The sequence below is a fragment of the Cavia porcellus genome, unplaced genomic scaffold, assembly GCF_034190915.1.
Source record: "Cavia porcellus strain 051 isolate PalLab524CR breed Dunkin Hartley unplaced genomic scaffold, mCavPor4.1 scaffold_7, whole genome shotgun sequence".
In the NCBI taxonomy this organism is placed as follows: Eukaryota; Metazoa; Chordata; class Mammalia; order Rodentia; family Caviidae; genus Cavia; species Cavia porcellus.
This window is the reverse complement of record NW_026947490.1, coordinates 75,528,070-75,550,187: the sequence shown is the minus strand read 5'-3', so window position 1 is coordinate 75,550,187 and position 22,118 is coordinate 75,528,070. Positions and strand designations below refer to the sequence as shown.

The 22,118-nt window shown below is 40.1% G+C and overlaps 1 pseudogene; it reads right to left on the bottom strand.

Annotated features, from left to right (window-relative positions):
* Positions 1-19,302: 19,302 nt before the first annotated feature.
* Positions 19,303-20,743, bottom strand: LOC100713269 (ubiquitin carboxyl-terminal hydrolase isozyme L3-like; annotated as a pseudogene).
* Between the last annotated feature and the right edge of the window lie 1,375 nt (positions 20,744-22,118).

Below are 22,118 nucleotides of genomic sequence, written 5' to 3'. Positions count from 1 at the left end.
GTAGAGATCACTGGGGCCTCCCATTAATGAACAAGAACTGTTACTCCAGGAAGCTGTTTCCTTATTTATTTCTTATTCTTGGAGTTCTGTCCAATAATATTCTCTCATGCTGAGGGATTTTTGTTTAATAGCTTAACAATATTTGGTGACTTATGAAAACTCAATCACAACATTTAACACATTCTTTTTGAACAATGAGAAACTCATGTCATAATAAACAATAATATACATTGCATTTACACAAACAATTTTAGCATCATTTTGACCAGCTGGCAACCAGAGTGGAAGCATGCTTTTTAAATCTATAACTCATTATATTATGAACAAATGATCCAAAAATTCAAAACAGACTCCACCCAGCCAGGTATAACCTGGCTAGCTGCACAGGTCCTGGAGGTTCTGAACTCTGCCCAGCCAGATGCAAGGCCCTGGTGCCAAACTCTGGGGGGTGTCTTTGCTAGCCACATGGAGGATCCAAGCTCTACCCAGCCCAGCATCCCAGCACAATCCATCAGGGAAATGCCTGGCCAGCCTCACAGGTCACAGAGGTACCAAGCCTGCCCAGCCCAGAGCCCCAGAGATGCTCATTAGACAAGCCTCGACAACAGGCCCTGGAGACTTTGAGCTCTGCCCAGCACAGCACATGGCCGCAGTGCCATAGTTCAGGGTTCCTCCCAGCTAACTACATGGTACAGAGGCACTGAACTCCTTCCTAGCCTGGCAAAAGGCCCCAGTATCACACTCTGGAGGTGCATCTCAGCTAGCCACTTGTGTCATGGAGGTTCTGAACTCCACCTCAGGTACAAGGCCTCAACACCACACTCTGGGGATTCATCCTGGCTAGTTGCCTGAGTCCTGGAGGTTCTTAACTCTACCCAGCCAGGTGCAAAGCCCCAGTGCAACACTCCAAGGGTGCATCCTGGATAGCCGTCTGGGTCCCAGAGGTTTTTAACTCCACCCAGCCAGACACAAGGCCTCAGTACCAAACTCTGGGGGCTCACCCTATTAGCTGCACAGAGGACCTGAGCTCTGCTCAGCCCAGTGCCCAGTGTAATCTATTGGAGGAATGCTTGGCATGCCTCACAGGTCACAACCCTGCCCAGCCCAGTACCCCAGAGCTGTCCCTCAGGGAATGAACAGCCTAACACAGAACTCCTGAAGATCTTGAGCTCTGCCCATCACAGTTTCCATGTAAAATATGTAACCGTTTGTTAACATTCTACAGGGATTCAAATGTTAAAACATGCATGGTTGTTAAAAAATAATGGTTCCATTTTACATTCTAAGGTGCTTGATATTCAGATAAGATAGTAAAATTAAACTTACTGTCTCCATTACAGTGTAATGTCATTAATCTTCTCTTCGGAATATTCAAGGTTCCAGTACCATAGCTGGGGTGGGGGCTCCCCAGCTAGTCACGTGGATACCAAGGATCTAAGCTCTGCCCAGTGCAGCATTCCAGTGAAATCCATTGGGAGGGTGCCTGAGCAGCTGCACAGGTCCCGGAGGAAAATGACAAAATGAAAGAGCAAGATGTAATTTCAGCCCTCAAGCCCACTGAGAACAAATCCAGCAGACACTGAAATGGAAGACACTGGAATTCACACAACTGAACTTTCTGAAATGATAGCAACTGGAGTAAAGAAACAACTCCATGAAACTATGGAGGAAATCAGATCATAAATAATCTCCCAGGTTAAAAAAGTGACAAACATTATGAAAGAAATGTTGAGTGTATTTAATGAAAATCTAGATTTAAAAAAACCAGAATATAAGAAAATGATGGAAACCTTGAATGAACAATATAAGACAGAATTAGAATGCATGAAACAGATTCAAAGGGATAGTTATGAAATTAAAATTCCATTGAAAACTGACAACACTGCTTGAGTGAAGCTGAAGACAGACTCTCAGACCTTGAAGACAGGATGGAAGCTTATGATCATGAAAGAAAAGACCTCTTAAAACTAACAAGGAGCCAGGAAACAATTCAACAGCTGCAACATGATGCAAAGAGAAACAAGATTGATAGGTGTCAATGAAAAAGCAGAGGTCAACACAAATGACATGAGTGGACTATTCACAGAAATAATAGTAGAAAAATTTCCAAAATTGGGAAAAGAATCTGATATATAGATAAGTGAGGCATATAAGATCCAAATTAGCCATAACCAAAATAAATCCTCACCTAGACATATAATAATTTGGATCTCAGAAATTCAGCAAAAGAACAGAATACTAAAAGATGTCAGAGAAAAGAAACAGATTATCTATGAAGGAAAGTCTATTAGAATCACAGTAGACTTCTCAACACAAATCTTCAAGTCAAGAAGTGCTTGGAGTAAAGTATTTCAAGTCCTGAAAGAAAATAGCTTCCAACCCAGATTGATGTATCCTGAAAAAATATCTTTGCAAATTGATGGAGAAATAATATACCTCCATTACAAAGAACAACTAAAGAAATTCATGACCACCAAACCAACACTACAAAGAGTACTAAAACATACCTAAGAAAGAGATCAAGATAACTGTAATTCCAAGAATAACAGCAGAAGGAAACCACTATGCAGGGAAAACGATTAAACAGAAAAAGTAGAAAATCAACTACAGAAAGATAACATGACAGGAATAAGTCAGTACATGTCAGTTATAGTCACCAATGTAAATGGTCTCGACTCACCAACAAAAAGAAACACTGGCAGAGTAGATTAAGAAACAAAATCCAGCAATATGCTGTGTACAAGAAGTACATTTAACTCAAAAGGAAATTCATAGACTAAAAGTCAAAAGATGGAAAACAACACTCCATACAACAGGAACTCAAAAAAAGCAGGGGTAGCTATTCTGCTTGCAGACAATGTGAACTTCAAGAATGATCAAAGGAGATAAAGAAGGTCAATGCATATTTGCTAAGAGGAAAATTTCAAGAGGAAGTTTTCATAAATATATATGTACCAATTAGGAGAGCATCCAATTCTGTAAGACAAATCTTAACAGACATGAAAAAATCAAGTAACCAATAACACAGTAACAATTGGGGACCTTAACACCCCATTGGCACAAAGAGACAGATCAACCAAGCAAAAGATCATCGGGGAAATAACAGAACTCAAATCAAACTTGTGAACAAATGGGCCTAGTAGATGTGTACTGCTGAGGGTTCTACTCAGCAACATCAGAATACACATTCTTCTCACATGCACGTGGGTTATTCTCTAAAATAGACCATATACTAGCCCACAGAACATGTTTCAGTAAATGAAAAGGAATTGAAATAACTCCATGTGTATTATCTGACCATAGCATAAAAAAATGGAAATTAATGATAAGAAAAATCACAAGAAAGACATAAATACATTGAAATTAGATAACACTCTCCTCAACAACAAATGCACGGCAGAAAAAATTAGAGAAGATATTAAACAATATCTACAATTGAACAAAAATGCAAATAGAACTTATTAGAACCTCTGGGAAATAATGAAAGAAATCCTCAGAAGAATATTTATAGCAGTAAACTCCCACATCAGGAAAATGGAACAAACACAAACCTAGTGCTGCACCTCAAACTTCTAGAAAAAGAAGAGCAAGTCAAGCCCAAAGCCCAAAGAAGGAAAGAAATTATAAAGAGCGGAGCACAAATCAATGCAATTGAAACAAGAAAATAATACAAAGAATTAACGAAGGGCTGAGGATTTAGCTCAGCAGCATAAGCGCCTGCCTTCAAGCATGCAGTCATGACTTCAATCCCTGGTACAAAAAGAAAATTAATGAATTGAAAAGTTGGTACTTTGAAAGAATAAATAAAATTGATAAATCCCTGGCCAACGTTATCAAAAAGAGTTTCCTCTTTTTGAAAAAGCTCAAATCCCTGCAATAAAAAAAATGAAAAGGGAGAAATCATTACAGACCCTGAGGAAATACAGAAGATTATCAATACCTACCTCAAAAATCTTTACTCCCATAGGTTCAATAACACAAAAGAAATGAACAGATTCCTAGAAACACACGAATTACCGAAGATCGTTCAAGAAGATGTAAAATTGCTGAATATCTCAATTTTAGTTAATGAAATTGAAAATGTAATTAGAACCTTACCACAAAGAAAAGCCCAGGTCCTGATGGATTTATTGCTGAATTCTACAAGAAATTTAAGGAATAATTAATGCCAACACTCCTCAAACTCTTCAATGAAATTGAAAGGGAAGCAAGTCTCCCTAACACCTTCCTGGAAGCAAATATTACACTAATATTAAAACTAGAGAAAGACCCAACCACAAAAGAGAATTACAGGCCAGTCTCCCTAATGATCATAGATGCGAAAATCTTCAATAAAGTACTGGCAAACAGAATGCAACAAATCATCAAGAAACTTATACACCATAATCAAGTGGGATTCATCCCAGGAATGCAGGGATGGTTCAACATATGCAAATCAATAAATGTAATCCACCATATCAATAGAGCCAAAGATAAGAATCATATGATCATTTTCATAGATGCAGAAAGTGCTTTTCATAAGGTCCAACACTCATTCATAATAAGAACCCTACAGAAAGTCAGAATAGATAGTCTTTACCTCAATATGATAAAAGCCATCTATGACAAACCACCAGCCAGCATCATATTAAATGGTCAAAAACTGAAAGCTTTTACTATAAAATCAGGAACAAGATAAGAATGTCCAGTGTCACCACTCCTATTCAATATAGTGCTGAAAATATTAGCCAGAGCATTTAGACGAGAGAGAAATAAAAGGAATAAGGATAAGAAAAGAAGTTAAGTTATATTATTTGCAGATGACATGATACTATACATAGAAGAACCCCAAAACTCCATTTTCTAGGTACAATAGACTTCTAGGTACAATAACTGAATTCAGTAATGTAGCTGGATATAAAGTCAACACTAAATAGTCAATATCATTCCTGTTCCCAAACAACAAACTCACTGAGAGAAAATAAGAGAAGCCATACCTCTTACAATAGCATCGAAAAATGAAATACTTAGGAATCAATATAACAAAGAAAGTAAAAGATCTATTCAGTGAAAATTTCAATTCTCTGGAAAAAGCAATTGAACAGGATCTCAGAAAATGGAAAGACATCCCTTGCTCATGGATAGGAAAAACAAACATTGTGAAAATGACCATTATCCCAAAATTGTTTTACAGATTTAATACAATTCCAATCAAAATACCATTAGCATACCTTGTAGATCTAAAGAAATTTTTCCCAAAACTCATCTGGAACCAGAAAAGACCTAGAATAACAAAGGCAATTCTGAGCAACAAAGGCAAGGCAGGAGGCATCATAATCCTTGACTTGAAGTTATACTACAAAGCTACTGTAATAAAGTCAACATGGTACCGGAATACAAACAGACCTGAAGATCAATGGAATAGATTAGAAGATACAACTACAACTACAAACACACTCAGCTACCTTATGTTTGGCAAAGGGGCCAAACACATTCACTGGAAGAATGACAGTCTCTTTAATAAATGGTGCTGGAAAAACTGGCTCTCCATATGCCAAAAACTAAAACTAGACCCATGCCTATCACTGTGTACTAAGCTAAAGTCAAAATGGCTCAAAGATCTAAATATTAAAACAGAAACACTAAATATGCTGGAAGACAAAGTAGGTAGAAATCTTCAAGACAGGGGTCAGCAGAGAATTCATACACAAAAATCAAATCACACAGGAAATACTTCCCAGAATCAACACCTGGGATCTTATCCTGTTAAAAAGTTTTTGCATGTCAAAGAAAATCTCTAACACAGTGAAAAGTCACAAATTGGGAAAAAATCTTAGAGCTTAATTCTTAGACAAAGGACTTCTATCCAGAACATATAAAGAATTTTAAAAAATCAGGCCCCTAAAATTCAAAGATGCAATTCAACAGTGGGCATCTGAGACAAACACACAGTTCTCAGATGAAGAAATACAAATGGCAAATAAATACATGAAAAAAATTGAGCATCACTGGTCATTTGAGAAATGCAAATTAAAACATCACTGAGATTCCATCTTACTCCACAAACATGTCCAGTGTTCTTAATCAACCAATAGAAAATGCTGGAGGGTCTGTCAAGGGAAGGGAACTCTTCTCCACTTTTTGTGGGGGTGTAGAATGGTGCAGCCACTGTGAAAGCTCCTCAGAAAGCTAGGATTAGATGTTCCATTTGACCCAACCACCCCACTTCTGGACATTTTCCAAGAAGAATTCAAAATATACCACAGTAATATATGTGCACCCATGTTTATTATAGCACAATTTATAATAGCCAAATATTGGAAACAACTCAAGTGCCCATGAATCAAGGAATGGATAAAAAAGATGTGGTATTTGTATACAATGGAGTACTACTCAGCTATAAAGAAAGATTGCATCCAGGCTTTTATAAATAAATGGACATGACTTGAGACCACACTCATAAGTGAAATAAATCAAACTCACATGTATAAACACTATATTGTCTCCCTACTGTAAGAATGTGAAAGAGCAAATACTATCCAAAATCCACAATAAATATTGTGTGAGGATAAGACACTGCTAAAAGAGGAAAAGTACCTAGGGTAGGGGAAAGGAGGGAAGAAGGAAGGAAAATGGAAACAGATGTAAATTTTTATGTACATGAATAAGAGAGCCAAGATGGTTATACTAGTAAATCTACTAGGTTTTGGAAAAGTATAGTTAATACTCATCTGATCAGGTCAATTCGGCATGTCTACATCCGGTAATCTAAGCAACCCTTTTGAAGGTAACAATGCACAATATTACAACCATTGTCAAATTCTTATCACCCAATTCTGAAAACCTATACTGCTATTGTTTTGGGTTTACTGTTCTTATTTGGCTCTTTTTCCTTTTGTTTTTCTTTTCTGAGTCTTTTTTTATCTGAAATAAATACAAGACAGTTTTGAAAAACAAAAACCCTGAAATAAATAATTTTTAAGAAGAAGAAAAAAATTGTTGAGCTCGAATAAAAACCAACATAAATGAGTACATGTCTTCACAGACTGGACAAACAAACTTACAAAATCAAAGTTCACTCAAATATATATTTTACCAAATTGAATTATAATAACTTTTTATAATTTTAGAAGTTGTAACTATAAGTAGATTTTGTTATAGGTCAATTAGAGATCTCTTGTTAGAAGAGTTTGGAAGGAATAAAATCTTTTATCTATAATCAGTATATACATTTGTATTTTATTTTGTCTTAAGAATACTAGTAAGTTTTGTGTCCTTTTTTTTCATGTAGTTTCAGCTCAGTTATCTCTTTACACTCAATCACCTACTCAGACCTTTGCTTGTTGTTTTGGTTATCATCTTCTGGGCATCCTGATCAATGCCTTTAACTGGCTGCAGACTGGATCCAGCCTCACCCCTTATTCATCAGTTCTGACGTGGTCTCTGAGGCATCACTGTCATAGGACTGAGCATCAGATTCTTGAGAATTAGAATCAACTCCTCCTCTGGATCCTGGCCCACAATACACTGGACAGCTCGCTCTGGCACCTGCACAGGCTTTTCAGCACTCTCTGGAAAGACACAAGCATAACTTTGACCCACAATAACATTGAACTGCATCTGTTCCATTGTCCAGGATAAAGATCTTTCCAAAGGACCTCTCTTAGCTTTTTTCTTTTACCTGATTGAACTGTGTTTCTGCTGCTGTAATTCCATCTTTATTAGAATTTTAAATGTTACCAGTATATACTGCCAAGTGAAATCTATTATGAGGTGTGAGTTTTGTAGGGATTGCTTTCCCCTTTTGTTTCCATAATTGAATTTTGAGCATACAGTGAGCATATTTAGCAATTTTTAACCTGCTGAATAACAGCTGCCTTGGTTACTTTTTTCTCATTGCTGGGACAAAACACCTGACACTCCAAATTAAGGAAAGAAAAAGTTTATTTAGTTGACAGTTTTTGAAGGGTTCAGTCCATAATCAGATGGATCCAAGGCAGGGTGGCATAGCACCAGAGCAAAAGCAGGGGAAAACAAGCCTCTTCTCTTCCCTTATATTGTAAGCAGGTTATCCCCTGCCCCAGGGTGAGTATAGCACTGACCGCAACTCTGTGCCATCCTCTTGCACAGGATGAGGATATTTATAAAGTAAGGACTCTGATATCCTGCCTTTAGTGAAACCACTAAACTCAAGTTGGCACAATGTGTCGACCATAACAATCCACCAATTGACATTTAGCAAGCAGACACAGTTTTTAAAGTCAGCCTCCAGAAATGATATGTTCATTTTTACCATTTCACAACTTGAACAATATAACACAGCTTCAGTAATCCTTAAGAATCAGTATTAATTCTATCCAGGTACTATTGCATTGGACTCATAACATTTTGCTCCTGCCCCCTTCCAAGGCTCATGTACATCTCTTTACGCAAAAGATATCTAGTCCATTTTCAAAAGTTGCCAAGGTCCTAACACTTTCAATATTGCTAAAAATTTCAAGTCCCAAGTCTCCTGCAACATGTAAGATAAACTTTAGCTGCCAGCCCCTGTACAAATGAAAACAAAGTTAAATAGGTACAGTGCAATAGCACAAGATAGACATTACCATTTCAAAAGTTACAAATAGGAGAATACAAAGGACTAGGATAAAAGCAAATCCAGAATCCAGTAGGGCAAGCATTGAGTTCTAAAGTTCTACATGCACTATTTGAAGCAATCTGTGGCAAATTGTGAGCTGCAAAGAGCTTGGGAGACTCCACTCCTACGGAACTTCTGGTGGTTACAGGTCCCATGGCTTCTCTCTTAGGCTGGCTTTGCTAACTTCTTGCAGGTTTCTTTAAATGAATCATGCTCCTGGCTTTTCCAAACTTCTAGAATCTCCATTGTATCTGTGGCTTCATATTCACAGCTTCACACATTTCTCTCAGGGCTATACTGCCTGGCCTCTAAGGTCTTCTGAAGTCAGGGTGGAAGCCTTTTAAATCCCAGAACTCTTACATTCTGTATGCACCTAAAATCAGCACCACTTGGATGATGCCAAGGTCTGCTGGTGGCTGGAGCAGTAGCCAGGTTCTCCTCTCTTTTGGCTGTAGGGGTCAAGTGCCTGGATTGCTAGGCACTCTGAATCCAATTCTAAGGGACAAATTTCCTGTGTTGTCACCATTCTGGAACATTGTGCTCCACAGCTTTCACCTCAAAGCAAAGTCTTTCACTTTTGCTGTCTTAGGGCTGCAGAAGTTTGAGACTTGCTGCTTTCTGTGCTGCCGTCAGGCCATCTTTTCTATTCCTGTTCCTTCTCAGCAGTGGGAATCTCAGCTCTATCTTTACACTTCACAGCTTTACTGGAGCTTCCTTGCTGGCCAAACTCACAGCATTTTAAAACATCCTGTTGTTGTTTTGTGCTTGATTCACAACATAAATCTGGCTAAACATCCCTAACAATAGCCATGCCATGGCATCAACATTCAGCTGCCTTGAAATTTCTTCTGCCAGATTAATTAGTCTACCATCCTTAATCTTAGTCTCAGGCAAAGTCTCTGGACAGGAGAAAAATGAAGACAAACTTTCTGCCAAGCTATAACACACATATTATCTAGATTCCAACAACCAATGTGACCCTTTCCAGCAGAAACCTCCCAAGCCTGATCTTTACGGGCATAGTTTTTATCAGACTTCTGGTATTCTGTGCTCTGACCTGAATCTCCCATTCAGAGCAGCCTAAGGCCTTCCAGTTCTGCTTGTTTGGGCAACATCTCTGAACTTTTCCAAGCTCTTCCCATAAGCCATTTTCAAAGGCTCTCTAACCACAAAGTCAGGGATAGTCGCAGCAATGACCCCACTCCTAGTACCAAATTCTGCCTTGGTTACTTTTTTCTTGTTGGTGGGACAAAACACCTGAAACTCAAAATTAGGGAAGAAAAGGTTTATTTAGCTTACAGGTTTGGGAGATTTCAGTATAACCAGCTGACTCCAAGGCAGGGTGGCCTGGCACCAGGGCAACACTCCAAGACAGCAGCCAGCAAAGGCAGCCAGAGCAAAAGCAGAGAGCCAACCTCTTCTCCTCCTTTATATTGTAAGCAGGTAACAACCCCCGACCCCAGGTGGCTGTGGCATTCACACCACCTCTGTGCCATCCTCTTGCACAGGCTGAGGATATTTACAAAGTAAGAACCTGGCTCCCTGCTGAGTCTCTTAGTTAGACTCTAAATTTCTCAAGTTGACACAATGTATCAGTGATGAAAACATCGGAGGGAGTAACAGTGACAGTAGTTAGCAATCTGTTTATTGTAATATTTCCCTCAGTGAGGAGCCCTGGCACCTGGGAATAGGAAGGTAAATGATCAATAAAATAGGTGATATGACATGACTGAATAGCAAATTAGAGAGTGTAAAATAAGTGAAATAGATCTTGGTTAGTATGAATGGTGACAGTTTTAATGTGGCATGTCACACAGCAAATTTAAGTACTGTCTCCAAAAAACAGTTAATTGGAGTGGATAAATGATCTTGTAAAAGCCCACATAACAGCTTTCAATTTTGTCTTTTGTGAGAAGAAATCCCATATCCTAGGACTCCTGCTTGTTGCTCCTGCCTCACTGTCAGGATGTGGGCTAGCTCTCCTGCTGTTGTTGGTTGCTTATCACTCAGAGGGGAGAACTGTTTCCACTTAGCCTTCCTTTCAACATCCGCCTTGTGCCAGGGATACCCTCCATTGCCAGCACTCCCCTATCTTTCCAGGGAACAGGACAATTGCCATCTCTCATCCATAGCCTTCATTTGGAGGCAGCAGGTATTTTTTAAAAGATTTATAATTGCACAAGAAATCATGCAATAGTTATATATATGGCTAATAAAATATGTGCATTGTCAGTGTATTGAACACTAAAAAAAAAAGAGAGAAAGAAGAAGGAAAAAGTAAAAGACATAAATTTGTCTCAACTTGCCATTTAGCCTTGTGTTTTTATTCTAGTAGATATTTTTTCTATTAGATTTTTTAATATTGTTGGCTTTATTCTCTTTGTAGGACAGCCTTGAAAGTCTGTTAGAGTGTGGGTTTCATGGTCATGAATTTGTCAAGGTGTTGCTATGGAAATACCTTATTTCTTCCTCAATTTTGAAGTAAAGTTGTTTAGGATTATCATCTGGGATTGGAACCTGTTATCTTTAGGGCTTGAAACACTTCATTACAAACTCTCTTGGCCTTTAAGTTTTGTGTGTTGAGAAATCTGCTCTAATGCTGATGGGTTTGCCTTTATAAGTGATTCATTGTTTTTCTTTAACAGTTTTAAGATTCTGTCCCTGTGTCAGACTTCTAGAATTTGCATATAACATGAGATAAAAATGTTCTCTTCTGCAGGCCAGGAAAAGAGCTAAGAAGTCAGGCTGTCTTTCCTGTGAGCCAGCCAGCAGGCAAACAGGGAGACAAGAAGAACTAACCCACCCCATCCCCGTGTAGGCAACAAGCTGATTTGGAGGAACACAGGTCAGGATGATAGCAACTGAGGTATAAAAACAATCCTTATACGGATTGATTGACTTTGCAATCTTGGGGCCGTGGTCTGAGCATCTGTTTAAGATTAACAGTATGAAATGTATCAACTATGGGGGCTTTCCTTCTGTCTTTTCTTTTGAAATTCAATATTGTTCTCACTGTTTTGTTCTGTTCCATTTTATTGTCTTGTTTATTCCCTTCAAAACAACAAAAGGGATTCTCTTTTGATCATCTAGGTTTCTTCTTCGTCGTCATCTTCATCTTCATCTTCTTTTCTTCTTCGTTCTTCTCCTCCTCCTCCTCCTTTCCCTCCTCATCCTTCTTCTTCTTCATCTTCCTCTTTTCTCCTGCTTCTTTTTCTGTTTTTCGTGTGTTTGTTTGAGATGGCTCACTATGGAGTTCAGGATGGCCTTGAACTCCCTGGCTGGCCCTCCTGCTTCAACCTCCCACATACTGGAGTTACAGGCATGCACCATTGTTTTCAGCTTTATTTTAGATTTTATATGCATCACTTATCTGTATGTTGAAATTTTCCCTATATTTGGAACATTTCCTGCTATTATTTCTGTAAACAGGTATTCTACGCCCTTTGTGCTCTTTCGATTCTTTAACTGATTTATCATGGATCAGTCTTCTTTGCATGCTCTACCAGAAGTTAGATCCATTTTCATGCTCTTTTTCTGTTTATAAGGTATTTCTCTTCTTTGAAAGCATCCCTGTATTTTAACTCTGATATTTCTCCTTCACATTAATTTCTTTGGCTGTACATACATTCAATATAATTTTGACCTCCTGGGTTTCTGGTTAGGACCTTTTCATGGACCCTGCTTGATTGATAAGTTGGTCTTTCATGTTTTGCTTTGTTTTTGTTTGTTTGTTTGCTTTTCTTTCCTTTGCTCAGCTAGCTTTTTATTAGCGTCTCCTGTAAGCTCCTGGATCATTTTAATACTTGCATTGTTTATGCAGCTGAGTCTTCTATGATCCTGCCAAGTACCTCATTGATATGTTTTTAAATCATCTCTTTTTTTCATTTCAAACAACCTCATAGGTGCAGCTTTTGCTTTTCTCCAGCTTTGTGATTCCAGGGTAGTCTTTTGGGGAGTCCAGAGTTTGGGAAACAGTTTTTTGCCTTGTCTTCCCATGTTTCTATTTTGTCTTTCTATGTCTTTGTTTCATTGTGCTTTATGATTGTGGGTACTTACAGTGGAAAGAACAGGTTGCTGTTTTGGAGAACAAGGTTACTTTTTTATTCATGTGTATCTGTTTGGCTGATCCTTTGAACCTTCTGCACCATTTTGGCAGTAGATTTCCTCACTTTCACTTGGGACCTATTTTCTTTCCTTTTAGGGTAACATTGGCTCGGCTTCATTCAAGTAATTTCAGTTTGTTCAGTTTCCAGTTGTTTCTGGAAAATTCCCTAGGTGTTACCACCCACTTAGGTTCACACACAGGTTTGTTTGCTCACCACTGGCCAAATCAAAGAAGGCCGTATATTTTGGTAAACAAGAAAAAAATTTTCTTTAAAAATAGGTCTGAGGAGATGGAGGGGCCCATTTTCCGCGTACAGGCGGGCAAGGGTCCTTTGTAGTAAGGAACACAAAAGGCTGGGGTGGAGCTCAACAGCAGGGTGCCTGCCTGGCAAGCTCCAGGCCCTAAGGTCAATTCCTGGTTCCAGTAAATGAATGAATAAATAAATAAAAGTAAAAAAAATATATAGCAAGGAACAAAGGGGAGGGAAGCACAGATATCATGTAGTTCTCCAGCTTGCATGGTCACCTCCAGCCGTCTTTAGCTCCTTTTTCTTCTCATGGAAAGGAGATGGGGTTCCTGCCTCCTGGAGCCGGCATCCAGACTTCTGTCACTTCTTTGGGGATGGAAGGGAAGTTGGTTACACGCTTAGCAATAGAAAGTGTGGAGAAGCTGCTTTTTTGTAATAGAAAAAAAAATCTAACTTTTAAAATTTCATTTTGTGCAGGGCATGGTGGCATACACCTCCAGTACCAGGAGGGAGGCTGAGGCAGGAGGATCGGGGGAAAGAGAGTTCAAGGTCAGCCTGAACTGCATAGTGAAACACTGTCTCAAAAAGACAAAAATAAATAAAGTTTCATTTTGCACAGGGAAGCCAGACACTTGAGCCTGAAAATGTATCACTAAAACTTTTGAAGTCAAATACAAAAGAAAGCTGAAACACAGCACATGGCCCTGTAGGAGTTAACTCTTGAGTGCCCCAAGAGCACTACAGGTGCCCATGGCACCAGGAGGAGAGCCAGCAAAGCCTCCAGAGTTCCCTGAGGGGGCTGGATCTTGGAAGCAGCACTTCTTACCAGTGATTCAAACGCCAGTGTCTGTCTGCTTTAAAGAGTCTTGAGGGGGACTGGGGTGTTCTGAGAGTACAGCGCCCTCCTCTATGAGTAATGCAGCCCAAAATAAACTCAGATGGGGACAGTCCTCGGAGGACCTCAGAGATGTATTTCAGACTTTCGCTGTAACATGAGTTACTTGGACAGAACTTTAGGTCCCGTTTTCTCCTTGCTGCCTCTCTAAAGAGCAAGACCCCTATAGGCAACAGCACAAGCTAAGTTTGATGAAAAACATCCCCAGATAGTACCAAAGATACAGGGTCAGTTGCAGGGCCTGAGAGGGAGTCTGGTTGGCAGAACAAGGCTGAGCATGGGGGCTGTGAGAACCATGATGAAATACTCGTCTCATTGATGAGACAGAAAAAATGCACGAGTGAGCCAGTCAACTACACAAAGATTAGAGAAATCACCCAATCCAAGGAAGAAAGTCCTGCTTCATCTCTGGGGGTGCTTAATGGAAACTCCCCATGAATATACTACTCAGCCCAAATCACAGGCAGGACAGGTTTTATTGGGAACATATTTTATTAGCCATGCTGCCCCAGATATTCATAGAGATATTTAGACCAGGTTATGGGCCCACAGTCCCATGTCAGTGAACTTTTAAACTTAGTTTTTGCATCTTCCAGAAAAAGAACAAAATAGCAGTAAATTCCAAGGCATAAGGAAAAGCACAAAAACAGGACCAGTGTGTTGCGTTGGCATTAGAAAACAAAACCTTCTCTCCACAAATTAACCCCGAGCTTCCACACACAAAGGCGGGGGTATAGACAGGGTACCAGATGACTGCTACTGCGGAGAAGCCTGGAAGCCGGCAGCAGCCTGCAGTCAGTGAGATCCTTCTCACCAGCATCGACTCTCATCCTGGTAAGAAGATGCACTGTTCTGCCTCCACAGGGCTGCCCGTGAGGACTAAAGATGCCCTGAATCCCGTAAAGGCCCTCTTAAAGTGTGCATCTCCCTGCTGGAGTCTTGGGTAACTCTCCATGTGGCAAGAAAAAATATCAGTGTTTAGAAACCGGATACTGGCGCTGTGTATTTGCCTTGCTCAGATTCTTCGGTTCTTCTCTAATAAGAGTCCTTATGTTGATGGGATCCCTAGGCCCAAATGCTTATGATGCCTTTAACCTGCAGATTTGAGGGATTCATTTTCACCCAAGCTTTCCTAGTTTTCCTAGAATGTCCTACTCCATTATTTGGAAGATATTTTTTTTCTTTGTCTTTATAGGTGACTTTTTACCTGACAACAAAATATCATCTCTTTTTAGGGGGAGCATTTAGCATCAAGACTACTAGACAATACATGTAAAGATATCTATATGGAAAGTTTTATCAGAGGAATAGCAACAGGTCTCAGATATTATAACTCTAGGAATGATGTTAATGCCCAGACTGTTGTCACTTCCTTAAAAGACACAAACAGCTGTCCCTACAAATGACAGTGTTGTATTAAGTAAAGGTCCAGTGAGGACTACAACCTTTACTTTCTAAATTCTCCAGACATGGATTTCAGTGCCTTGTAGTTTCCCATGCAATGCTCCTGTTATGGTTTGTGTTTAAATGTCCCTCCAAAGCCTCATGTGGGCATGGTGGAGGGGGACCTTTCAAAGGCAGCTGAGCATAGCGTTCGTCGTTGGTTCACTGTCTAGTGTTGGGATTAGTGGTGTGAGTGCTGCACTCGACTGGGGCGGGGAACCAGCATAAACTACAAGGGAGGGAAGGAGGGTGCTTTCCCACTTTTTACCCTTTTGCTCCTGTCACTTCTAGTGTCTGCTGCAGCTGCCACGTTGCCCTCAGCCACGCCACCCTGCCTTGGAATCAGCTGAGTGTGGACAGAAACCTCCAGAAAGTGTAAGCTAAATAAACTTTTCCTCCCCTTATTATTTTGAGTGTTGGGTATTTTGTCCCAGTAAGGAGAGAAAAGTAACCAAGACAATTCCCATCCTTCAAGATGTATGGGCTATTAATGAAGCTGTAATTGCACTCCTAACCTATGTACAATGTTAACATAAATACTGAGTGGAAATAGTTGTTTACTGTCTAAGATCTTAAAGATGTCATCTTCTGCATCTCTCTGAATCCTGACTCACATTCTGTTTGCTTTGAGGGACTCCTAATACCATCAAAACTGCCCAGTGTGCTTCGATACTACAGCCTCAGGGATTCAGAGGCAATCTCCACTTATTTGGAGATGCTCCAGCAAAGCAATTAAGGTCTATGACTTTAAATAGGTGGGCACTGGCCCAGGGATATGGATCAGCACAAGTACCTGCCTGACAAGCACTTGTACCAAAATATAATATAAGATAATACCTTTGGTACTGCTCCTGTATATAGATGATCTTTTCCATTACTCTGGCTTCTAATGAAAATAATATTAGTGTTAGAGTTTTCTGGTGCAATAAAGGAGCAAAATATAAGAAAAAAGTGAAAGTGGCCTTTTAATTTAAAGGACGTGGACAGGAGACCACAACCTGCAAGAGTTTGGTTTTCTCCTCTGCTCAGGTAAGGGGGTGTGGGGTACATGTGATCTTTGAGCGGATGTGGAGCTTGGGGCGGGCATTGATGACACACAAGGAGCTGATTGGAATTTTCTTTGAGGGCCCTGGGAAAGGAAGGAGGAAGCTGTAATCAGGGAAGAAGGAGAAAGTGGCTGTCAGGGTAAGCATCCTGAACTGGTCTTCCGCCATGCTGAACTACTACCATAATGTCGTGTAATTTATTCTAGGAAAAAACTCTTTCAATTAGTTTTAAATTTCCTAGGGTTTGCAGGATGCCAAGTGTTCCCACAAAAGGCTCAGATAGCTCAGCTGAGAAGTGTTTAGGATACATATTTAACTCCTGGAATAATTTCTTACCCCTGAAAGAAAGGAGAGTCTTTTAAAACTAGGCCCACTTTAAATCAAAAGTCAGCTCTAGGATTTCCTTAGGGTTAATTCAGGAACCCTAAAAGTCCACAAATTGGCTCTCTAATATAAAGAATGGAAGCCTGACCTAGAGATAAAGGAGCAGACTGGACAAATCCAAACAGTTTTCAAGTTACTTATTTAAAAAACTTCCCAAACCAGATGTGGTATTGCACACCTGTAATCCCAGCACTCAAGAGGCTGAGGCAGGAGGATCATTGAGCATTCAAGACCAGGCTGGGTTGCAAAGTGAGCTCAGGCCAGCCTGAACTGCGTAGTGAGACTCTGTCTCAAAGAGACAAAAAAAAAAAAAAAACAAAAAAAAAAAAAACCTTTCTATACCTGTAAAATGGGAAGGCACCTTGTCCCTAACCTTTCACCCCTTCAAGAGAGGTATAAATGTTTCCAGGTTCAAACTGTCATGCATCTCACTTTTCAGACTGTCCTTCACTCCACTCATGAGTATGTTCTAGATCTCTAATAATCCCTCAACAAGGCTCTTACTGACATGCCCTAGAAATATTTTTTCTCTGAAGGCAGTCAGTAAACCTACTGCAAAGGGCTACGTTAAGTCCTTTGTTTCAGGACTGAGGACCCTGAGACCCACCCTGATGACCTGAAAATTATATCTACTCAGGCTACAACAAATCTTAGTTTGAGTTTCTTGAAGGATTTTTCTGGGGCTTTTGAACTTGAATATTTAAACTGATCCCTCTGAATTATTTTCTAACCAAATTGTTGTGTCACCAAAAGCAAACTATGCTGGATCATAAGAATGTCCATAGCAAATCTACTTGCAGGTCTATAAAACAAATTTTACCGGTAATAGGCATTTAAAATGACAACACTCACATACTCTAGAAAGAGTCACAGACTGTAACTGGATCCATCTAGCTCTCTGGTGCTTGTGACTGAAGCCTAAAAAGAGCAAACAGCAAGCAGTAACAATGGCCAAATAGTGTTTAGAGGAGAGAATCAGAGAAGAGAGGGATGGTGCTCTGTGGGGTGGGCACCACAGGCTTCTAGAGCCATTGACTTCTTATGCAGTTCTGGGGACCAGTGAATCTCACAGAAAGCAGGGATGCCCTTGGTTGCAGGGAGGCCTTTGGTGTCCGCAGTGCAGACAGTGCCGGTTACATCTAACTTCCTCCAAGGTCTCCCCGTGGGTTAAGGACTTGGCTCTTTTTGGCTCTTGTGTTTCATTTGTCCCTGACACTCTGTTTTAGTGCTAACTCACTTAGATCCTGATTTTTACTCTATTATAAGTTACCTATTGAGGATCTGTGTCCTGTCTGTCCAGCTTCCCCTGTCTCCTGGCTTCAGAACTACAGAGGGAAATACCAGTCCCACATCAGTGCCTCCTTGCTTGTCATTCCAGAATCAAGGAAGATGCATCCATGTAACTGTGAAGCCAGCTCTTTCAGGAGATTAAGAAGAAGTACAGCATGACTGGACTCAAATAGGAGGGAATACATGATGAGATAAAGCTGTCTGTTCTCATAGATGTAGAAGGAAACCTCTCAAACGGGCTTACAATAGATAATGCCTGATAAACGGAAACTTTTCAACGGCTGGCTCCCACTTCTGTACTTGAATAAACCCTGGGGCATATCTGTTATCCAACTCAACTTCTGTGAGTAGACTAAGCAAGGAGGAGCTGCCCATCTCTGTAGACTGCTCTTACTAAGGAGTGGTCCCCAAAACATTTAGCATACACCGATCGTGAAAGCAGTCTTCACACTGATAATGGCTACGTAACAACTTCTGAGAATCTAAGCAATTTAAGTTTTTAAACAGAGAAATGTCCAGCCAGAACTATGCTGACATACATGCCACAGTGTCTCTGTTCAATCAACTCTAATTCCTAAGAGTCGGTAAGACCCTAATGTGGCTGGGTAGTTTCTGTACAAAAGACTCTGCAATTAAAAGTATCCCAGGTCCTTCTTGCCTCCAACAAAAATTGGACCAGACAAGCCAAAAACTGTGCCAAAAGTTTACTTGAAAAGTGAAGGGTGAAATGGTTAGGGAATAACTGGCTCTGCAGAGTGAAGTTGGGCTGAACAATGAGAAGAAAGGGTAAAAGGATAAAAATTGAAAGAGTGTGCTCCTCGTGGTGTCTGGGTCCTCCTGTGCCGTCCACATCTCACTGGTACCTGCAAGGAGTTCCAGAGTCCTGGGAAGGGTTTGGTGCTGTCCTGGGGTCTTGTAATTGATAGTCTTGCTTATTTCCCCAGCCTGCTTTACCATGCCCTATGTCCTATATGGCTTTAGTACTCTTTTACAGCCTTTTTGAAACTGAAAATACTTGGCCAAACGTCAAACAAATAAAATATAACGGATTGGGTAACAGGCAAAATGCATGTTAACAATTTTGAGAGCACTTTTGTTTCAGCTTCTAAAATATTTCCTGGAGTCACTGAGTTTCCTGAAGACACTGAAATTTACATTTTTTTAAATTACTGCATGATCTTATTTTTAGATTACTCTGGTACCACCTAAATGATATACAAACACAAGTACACATGTAGGCACTGCAAATAAAACATACAAGGATGCTGACACACATAAAGCAAAGATTCATAATTTATTAACCTTTAAAAATGATATACTGGCATGATTTTTATTTTTACCTAAGCCTTAATCATAAATTTGCATGTCTGAAAGTTGGATTTCTAGTTATAGCAAGGTGAGAAATACACATCTCAAAAGATTACTTGCCCAGTTCAGCTGAGTCTGAATTTCCTGAAGATTTTTTTCCATTGCCTTAAAATACTTAGTCAATTTGAAAACTCTTGCTTCACGTTTTAAAACATTTTTTATTGTGTTAAAGTGTAGGCACAGGTAGTCGAAATTTTACACATCTTATCCTGGCTTTATTGTTCAGGGTCTTTAGTATGGAAAAAAAGAAATGATTTTAGGAACAGTACTCCCTATTGAGAAAAACACAAAGACTAGCCTTACATATTCAGATTTCTCCATTTTTCTAGTTAAGGAACAGAGGTGAAAGGAGACAGAAATAAATTTCTAGCCAACAAAAGTTTTGACAGATATTTTAAAATGCAACTGATTGAGAATGAAACACAGACTGTTAGCCAAAAGGAAGGGAAAGTCAGATCCCAACAACAAACTCATCCACATTAGCCAAACAGCAGCATGGTCAGTGCCCTAGAGGACTCTTTCTTCTTCTTTTTTTTTTAAATTCACATAAATTTTAATTAGTCAAGTTAATGAAAATATCAAAAATTTTGAATTATTATACGGCAGCGGAAATTTAACTTCTGTTGCAAATAATACAGTATTTAGTGTTTCCCATGACAATCTAAGCTGCAGAAAGAGCAATTGCATTGAATCTTAATTCATCAGGGCCATGTTCCATAAACTTTTTGCAAACTTCTTTGGCATCTGCTAGTACAGTCTCATCACTAGTTTCCCCATGGTTAATCGGAAATGGTTTCCGCCCATCTAATTCACAGAGATGCCCATCTACATGAACTAATGCAATAAAAGTAAGGTCTACTTTTTCATCTGTATTTGGTGCCTCAGTCTGACCTTCATGGGCACTGGTCTCCTGAGTAACTGGAATAGTGTCATAGTTCTCCAGGTATCTGGCCGCTCTTCAGGGCTCACTCACACAGACTGCCCTAGGAAGTTTTTCAAGCTTGATCCAGATTCAAGTGCATTTTGTCTTTATTGTTTGCAGTAGCATGGATCACTCTAGCTGTTCTACAGGCATTGCCGATGGTTTGCTTCATGAAATACACAGATGATGTAACATCCTGTCTCTGAGATTTTACTTTTGCTCCTCTTCTGTTCTGAATACTTCATATTCTTCTATAGTAGGGAAAAGAAGTACTGGTCTTGGTACCATGCCGAATAGTTTAGGATCCATCCCGTATACATCAACAAACTGCCAGTTAGGATGGAGACCTAATTGTGTGAGAAACTGGTTGGTAACCTCAGGGTTGGTCTCCAGTGGCAACCAGCACTGACCTTCCGTGGCCACCATTCCCGGCCCCTCTTTGCTTTTAGTAGCCACTAGTTCAGAAAAGGGCAAAGAAGGCAACTATGGACACTACCCTGGTGTCATGGCTGTGTCTCAATGTCCCCCCTAAGCCTCATGTGGTCACAGTGAGGCTTTCTCAGAGGTGGCTGGATCTAGAGCATGTGACTGATTCATGGTTCAGTGCTAGAATCAAGGGCACTGGCATTAAAGCTATGAGTGTTACTCACCCTAAGTATTCTGCACAAGACATAAGGGATAGAGCTGTCGTCATCCCTTGCTTGGTTACCTTCCGTCCACCGTGACTGTTTCTCCTCTGCCATGCCTGTCTGCAAGCCACTCTGCCCTGGAGCCAGCCAATGATGGACTGAAACCTCTACAAACTGTGAGCTACATATACCTTTCCTCTTTTAACTTTGGGCACCAGGTATTTTGTCCTAGCAATGAAAAAAGTAACTAACACATCTGCCCAAAGTTACTCCAGAGAATTTTCTTAAGGACAGTTGGTAAAATCCAAGTGGCACAGGCAGTGCAATTGGGGTGGTGGGGTCACTCCTCCACCCCCCTGAACTTGGGCAGCATCCCAAGGCCAGTTCTCCTAAGAATAACAAAGACTCAAGGATGCTAGGAAACCAAGCAAGCAACTTGCCTTCCTGGTAAGCAGCTGTGGTATGGCAGGCTGCAGCTGCCCCAGGGGGAGAACCATCACCTTCTCCTGAGATCCATGTCATGTTGGAACTTAGGACACTGGGAAACCAAGCAAGCAACTTGCCTCCCTGGTAAGTGGCTGTATGTGGCAGGCTGTAGCCCTTCCAGGGGAAGAACCACAGCTTCTCCTGAGATCTGTGCCATGTTGGAACTTAAGACACTGGGAAACCAAGCAATCAGCCTGCCTCCCTGTTAAGCAACAGTGAGCCTACTGATGCACAGGCTGAGAGTCAAACATCCCACTTCCCCTGCCCCCCTTTAGCAAATGGGAACCAGAGATATGAACATCTCTTGGGAGGTTGACCATATGCAATATAGCAAATAAGGGGGATTTCCTTCTACCATCTTTTTGAAGGCAAATATTTTTACTACTGTTTTGCTTGATTCTGATTAATGGTACTGTTCTATTCAATATTCTGTTTTGATAAGTTCTATAATGTTCTGTACTTCATTTTATTTGGGTATACATGATTGAAAGAACAACTATTGTGAAGATAACCAGATCTACTGTGATACCTAGTACTATTATCCTGATAACCTGCTGTGAAGTTCTGTACCAATTTCACTGCACTGTCTCAATTGGCTTTGCTCTGTCTTGTTCTGTTGAATTTTACTACCTTCAAAATAATAAATAAAAAAATGAAAAAAGAAAAGAATAACAAAGACTCAGGAA